General features: G+C 36.1%; 1 pseudogene; it reads right to left on the bottom strand.

Moving 5' to 3' along the window:
• Nucleotides 1-475: 475 nt before the first annotated feature.
• LOC138153208 (E3 SUMO-protein ligase KIAA1586-like) lies at nucleotides 476-1,762 on the bottom strand (annotated as a pseudogene).
• Between the last annotated feature and the right edge of the window lie 5,661 nt (nucleotides 1,763-7,423).

Raw genomic sequence — 7,423 nt, 5'->3', positions numbered from 1 at the left:
AAAAAAAAAAAAAAAAAGGCAACCGCCACTAACTGCCAACCGCAGGACCGTTAGCTCGGCTTTTCACTTTCTCTTGCTCTGCTATGTCAGCACGTCCATGGGGCATGGGAGATCTTTAAATCCCATAACCCTTACACACAGCAAAGATATGAAACAAGGATAAAGTATAATCTTTGCTAGATGTGATCTCACCTCCTCACAGAAATGGGTCTAGTCATTAAGTCATTAAAGTGATTAGCCTGTGAGGTCACAAGCACTCACCAAGTCTGAGAGACCTATGCTCCATGTGGCTAGGACTCTTTAATGGGCTTAGGCAGTGGGTATGTTGTCATATATTTACCAACTGTCTCTCAGAAATGTATGTATATGTGTATAAGTATATAAATTTATTATAAACTTTATTGATATAGAGAATGCATAGCACATGATTTACAAATAATAATAAATTATATAATACTCTCTATTGTGAACTTCATTAGAACAATTGATTTTCACAGAATGATTTCATTGATTTTTGCAGAACCCTTATATCCATAATCAACCTATGGTTCAATGATGGTTTGACAAATGAAGTTGCATTCCAATCTGCTAACTTTAAAAAAATGTTTATTGTTATTAAATCTTGTCTATGATCTACTGTTATACCATTTCTTGGTCATACAAATTATATTCATTAAACTGAGACCCCTTTCAGCATCAGCACTGATGATCACAAAACTGATATCTTTCTAGCTTTCTGTGTAATTCCAGGGTTTGGAATATTTTTTGATTATACAATATTATTCCCAAAATAATTCCCATTAATTTGGGGTTTTAAAATTTAACTTAAATGATACAATGCTTTAATAGTTATCCACAGTAAAGTTAGTTCTTTGTAAGACCAAGTAGATGGGTCTAATAAATCAAAATAATTAAAAATACTTTCATCATAGTTTCTGTCAAATAAAAGATGCAAGTTCATGTGTTGAATTATATTTTCTAGTAATGTATTTCTAGAAAATTACTTTTATTATTTTCATTAAATGGAATATCTTTAAATTTATCTGACTTAATCAAATCTTCTACTCAAGATTCATGTTTTCCAGTATTTAACAATCTTTAAATTTTCCAAAGCTCTTACGGTACATTTGATTAATTTTTGCACTTTCTGAATGTTAGTTGATCTTGACTGCAATTCAATTGAAAGTAATGAAAATTTTTCAAAAACGTCAATCATTAAAGCAATGTCTTGCAAGATATTAATGTTAGCTTATCCCTTTGCCAAACCAGAATAAGAACAAGAATAATGCATATATAATGCAGGATACGTATGTCATTCAGCAGTAGCAACTCATAAATGACATGTCACTTGTCTCAGTACTAGTATTCAACCAATTTTAATAATTTCAATTTCAAATTCTTAAACTGCAGTTTCTCACTCAGTTTGGTTTTTATTAGATTGTTAATAAATAGAATAATTTCATCCAAAAATATTTTTGAAATTATTAACTTGTTTTATTTAAGATATTGAATTGCCAAATGGTAATCTTAATTAATGATTTAAATAGTGCCAAATAATGACCTGAGGATAATTTTCTAAAGACTTTATAATTCCTCCAGACTTTCTTCCCAGTATTACATTAGCACCTTTGGGGTGGGGGGATGCAATTAAGTTCACTTTCAAATATTCATTATTAAAGCCATAATCATTTAAAGTTGACAGTAATGTATTAAAAATACACTGTGCTGTCAACACTAGTTCTTTTAAAGCAACAAATAACATCACCAGTACAAGAGATCAATGAACTTGCATACTGACAGTGTTAAAATAACTAGTGAAAATTTCTGAATTTTTTCAAATTCCTGAAAATTTAACAGTCTGTTCTCTTGAGCTGAAAAAAGCCAGCTCTGGTACACCACTAACTTTAGGTGACTCAGAGCTTCAACAAAGAAAGTAGAGCCAATAATGTTTGGGGTGGAGGGGGTGCTTTTTCTTCTTTTAGGGAAACTAATTCATGTCATAAGACAACAGAAGATGCCTAGTCCTATGCCATATTGAGAGTGATTAGATATTAGTCCTATCACAAAAGTTATTATAAAAATCTTGGAAGACAGTATACAGGAATAACCCTATTTAGACTTTGAAGCACATAAAGGGGTAAAAACAGACACTAAAATATTTTTTAAATGTCTTTAAGATTTAAAGGAAACATTCCACATATTAGGAAGTGGAACAGGCTTGAAAAACTCAATTGCTTTTGAAGAAGCCATTCTCTAAGAAAAGCCACCACTGAACCCAAAGGATTGTCAATCAGGAGAGGCTAGACCTGTATGGCAATGACAAATTTCAAAGATAAAATTCTGAGAGAGTCAAAGAGGAGAGGCTTCTGTCAATCTTAAACTAAAGGCCACTCCTCTTGCTGAGAAGAATGGAAAACTCCATTTGAAAATAAAGTTGTAATACTGAGCTGAGCTTGAAGTTAGAGGTGGTGAAGACTGTAGACACCTAAAGAAGAAAAGGCCCAGTTAGTCCTGCAGATTTGTCCAGCCAACAGAGATGCCATACCTTACGAAGAGTGCAGAAGTAGAGACACCTGCCCAGTGGAATCTGACAGCAGCCTAACAGCCTAGTCATCTGCCCAGTTTAGTCTGGTACTGGCAAGTCCCAGAACAATCTATCACTAGCACAACAGAAATTAGAAGCAGAGTGTTCTGACCAGACCAGCAGTGGCCATTTCTGAAAAGGAGCCAGCTCTGTAGCCAAGCAACCTTCTTGACCTTACCAAGCAGAGGATTCATCTGTCCAGCTGAGACAATGTGACCTTCCAGGAGCCAGCCTAGAAAATACTAGAGTAATTCATCCTTCACTAATACTACTGGCCACAATCACTATACATGCATCCTTCAGAGAGAACCCTAAGGAGAAAGGATGTCAAGGTCCTGCAGGTCCAGCTTTGTTAATTGTCTTGGCCATATGTGTTCCTTACATGTGTGTCTCACTATCATTATATTTAAGGTTGTTTCTACTCCTTCCACCACAAATTCTTTTGTATATTTGTCGGAAAGTATGGGAGAGAGAATGCTTTGGAACTATTGCTCATATGTCATTTGAGCAAATGCCTTTGTTAATAACTAATTCAAACTATGAAGTTCATTCAATTCATATTTATGACCCAATCAAGATTCTGGTAACTGTGATAGACAGACAGATAAAATAGACAGAAAGTGATATGATAGAAAGATAGAAAGAGAGACATACCCTCAAACACTCAGTCCCAAGTTCTTCAATTTATTCCTTTCCCATGACCTTTTTTTTCACACCACCTCAGCAATACATAGAAATGATCATACCTTTGAACTTGCTGTCACCCACAAGTGTTCCACTTTCATCTTCATGAATACTGAAATTCCTTTATCTGATCAAAATCCTTTTCAATTCTATCTTTCCCTCTCCCTTAGGCCCCTAACCATGTATTTATCCTCACTATGACCTCCAATCTTTTTACTTAGTTCTTTACCAATTCATCTAACCATGCACTGGCTACCCACTCCTCCTTTCCCCATCTTGATGAACCAGTTCAGCTCTATATTATCCTATGCTTGCCAGGGCCTTGCCCCCTTACGCAAACACTGATCATGCTCTGCCAACCCCCATTGTTGCATTATTCACACCATCCACTCACTGCCTGCTCTCCTTTTCTAATGCTGCCGAATGGAAAATTGCAAAACTGTTGACTAGACCCACAAAAAAATTGTTTATATAATCTCAACTGGGTCCTTAATTCATCAAGGCAATCATTTTATACCTCCTTGATCTATTCACTATTCTACTTAGCATAGCATCCTTTCTAAACATTCTAAATCACAACCCCTCAAACATCCCATGGCTCCTCCTCACCCTACTCTCTCAGCTGAGAATATTTCACTAAAAAAAATTGAGGCCATTCACTGAGTGCTTGTTCTTATTTCCCCTTGATTTTATGTCTTTCCCTACCTCCCATTCTCCCATTTCATATGAAGATGTCACTCTTTTCATTGCCAAGGCAAATTCTTCTGCATATATGATACCATTCCATCCCATCATCTCCAACAGATTGCCTTCTCTGACATCACCCTAACTAATTTTCAGTGTACACTATTTGCCACTTCTCTACTGCCTACAAACATCCCTACATCTTCCCAAAAAACAAATAAACCTCACACTTGATCCTTCCATCCCTACTATGTGTCATCCTATCTCTCCTCCCTTTTGCAGCTAAAATCCTTAAAAAGGTTTTCTATGAATGTGGCATCCACTTTTCCCCCTCTCATTCTCTTCTTAATTCTTCAGTCTGACTTCTGATCTAATCATTCAATTCAAACTGCTTTCTCCAAAGATATCAATGATGCCTTAATTGCCTAATCAAATGGACTTTTAATTCTCCTCCTACTTGACCTCTCTGCAGTCTTTGACACTACTGATAACCTTTTGATACTATCTGCTCTCTACTTTTTCTCCTCCTATCTATCTGACCACCATTTCTCTATCACCTTTTCTGAATCAGCATCCAGGTTGAGCCCAATTCCATGAGTATCCCCCAAGCCTCTGCCTTGGGCACTCTTCTCATTTCTGTATATATTTTATTTAGAGATCTTCTCAACTCCCATTTTTTAGTGCTATACAAATGATTTGCAGATAAGTCTATCCACCCTTAACCTCTCTCCTGACTTCCAGTGTTGCATCTCCAACTGTCTATTGGCAATCTCAATCTGTATGTCCCATAGACATCTTAAGCTCAATATATCCAAAACTATACTCATGACCCTTCCCCCAAACTCTTCTCCCTCCTGAACTTTACTATTATCTTAGAGGGTTCCACCATCCTCTAAGTCACTGAGACTTTAAATGTTAGCATGCTCAACTCTTTATTTGCTAACACCCAAGTGTAGGTTCTCATCACCTTATGAACTGCTGTAATATATCTGGTTGATTTTCATGCCTCAAAACATTCTAGTCCATCTTCCTCTCAGCTACCAAAGTGATCTTCCTAAGTCCCAAATCTATCAGTCCTACCTCCTCCAACTCAATAAACTCCTTTCTATTACCACCTGGACTGAATAGAAAAGTATCTTTTAGTATTTAAAGTCCTTATTAACCCAATCCTGTCTTACCTTCCACTCTTCTTCCACCTTACTGCCTTCCAATGAAACTGGCCTCTTTGATGTTCCTGGAACAAAACCCTATGTCTAGCAATTCTGTGCATTTTGATTGGCTGCCCCCATCCCTGGAATGTTCTCAACTCAGCCAAAATTTTACCCTTATTAAGTAGTTTTTCCTGCTCCCCCTTAAAGTCAAAGTTTTCCATCAGAGTTTACCTCTAATTTACCATGTCTGTATCTTGCATATGCATAATAATTTGAATGTCGTCTCTCCCCCATTAGAATGTGAGGTCCTTGAAGTCAGAGACTGTTTGGCTTATTTTGCAACCATAGCAAGTACTACCGTACCTAGAACAAAGTACTGGCATGCTAATTTTTTTTTCAATCAACTGTCTGACTGAGACTACTGGTTAATTGTTAAAGAGAAAGACATTGGTTGGGGCTTATGTGGTACGTTGTAAGAAGAGACAGTTAAAGTGTTGCACCTAGAGTAATATCAGCCACCTCTCTAAAGGCTCAACCTAATAGCACCTGTAGGGGGGGGGGGGGGGGGGGGAAATGATAGTGCTACATTAGTAATGAGAGGCGGCAGTAGAGTTATGGCAATGGAGACAGAGCAGAAGGGAGAATTGTAGGCTGTTTTTTGCACATGGAATCAACAGTTTCTAGAAATTGATTAAATATGGGAAGTGAGTGAGAGAAAGAAGTAAAAGAATGGCTCAAAGTTTAAAAACATAGTAGAAAAGAAGAGTGATATTATGCCGCAGATAGAAATGATGATCAGAAGGCAGAATAGATGTAAAGGAAAAATAATGAACTGAGTTCTACACACATTGAATTTGTGGCTCCAGAAGGACATTCAGGGAGTATATCTTAACATTGAATGATAGAGAGAAAAGAAGGATAGATGTAAAGTCATATCTTAGATTGAATCCTGGCTCTTACACTTATTATCTGCATCACTATGAGCTTGTCACTTTGCCTCTATGGATTTCAGTTTCTTCATCAATGAAATAAAGAGGTTGGTCTTGAGGGACTCTCAACTTCTTTTTCAATTATAAATTTATGTTCCTATGATCTCATATTAGCTATAGATACAGAGCTGGAATTCAGAAGGAAAGTCAGGACTGGAGATATAAATTCAAGAACCATCTGCATGGAGGTGATAGGTGAAGCCATGGAAAGGGGTGGATGAGATTTCTAAGGAACAGAATGGAAAGAAAGAAAAGAAGAGAAAATGGCAAATGAGAGAACCACAAAGAACACTCACATTAAAGAGGTTAGGAATAAGATGAGGAGTCAGTAAAGGAGACAAAATGAATGGTTAAAGATGTAAAAGAACTAGAAGAGTGCCATTTCTCTGATGCCAGAGGGAAATAGCATCCAGTAAGAAAGGGTGACCAACAGAGTCAAAACCTGAAGGATTACAGGCCTTCATAGATTATGGGCCAAGTGTGCCTGAGTATACTGGCACATGTGGCCCATATTCCATGAATTTCTAAGTCAAAGAAATTGATAACTAGAAAAAAAACCATTGGATTTTATAACCAAAAAAACATTGGTAACCTCAGAGAGTAATGTAGTACAGTTGTATTCCTCCTATGAGCTTATCATATTTTAAATTGTATTATACTTATCTTATTGCTTATTTCTTCTACTATGTGTATTTTACTTGACTAAGAATCTTGAGGGCAAGAACTATGTACTATTAACTTTAAATATCTTATTTGTCATAGCATAGTGCATGTAATAGTCATTTATTGACAAGTGGGTGTGGGAATGGTAAAAAAAGATATTTTTGTTGATTAAAAAAATAAATAATTTCTTTTAAAAAGTTTGATGAATGAATGACTGACCCTAAAAGTGCCATAAATTTAAAACATATCTACTATTGTGGATAAGAATAGGGATTGAATCTGTGACTTCAGTGGTAAAGGGAATTCCCAATGAGGAAATGCCCTTAACCATTATTAGATTTATAACATTAGAAAGTTATTAGATCACTGAGAGGTTAAGTGATTTGCCCAATGTTAATATGTGTCAGGGGTGGGACTGAAACTGTGAATGTAAATATAGTTCCATGATCTGTTTTTCTTGAATCTTCCAAACACCAATTTACAGAATTCCTAAAGAGGCAAACAAAATTTATTTCCAATTTTTACCTAGGTTTCCAATTTCTAGTCATATTTTATAGGTCTATAAATATTTTCATGCTGAAAGCATTCAGAGACTGCTTTGGGAAATAAGAGAGATTAGTGGAATAAGCAAACTGCAATATGGGAAATGAGGCAGGTACACACATTAA

The sequence above is a fragment of the Petaurus breviceps genome, unplaced genomic scaffold (genome assembly GCF_028583685.1).
Source record: "Petaurus breviceps papuanus isolate PSGF00001 unplaced genomic scaffold, PetGlider_PUasm1.0 90977, whole genome shotgun sequence".
Taxonomy (NCBI): domain Eukaryota; kingdom Metazoa; phylum Chordata; class Mammalia; order Diprotodontia; family Petauridae; genus Petaurus; species Petaurus breviceps.
The sequence above is the reverse complement of the archived record's forward strand: the minus strand, read 5'-3'. Positions and strand labels throughout refer to the sequence as shown.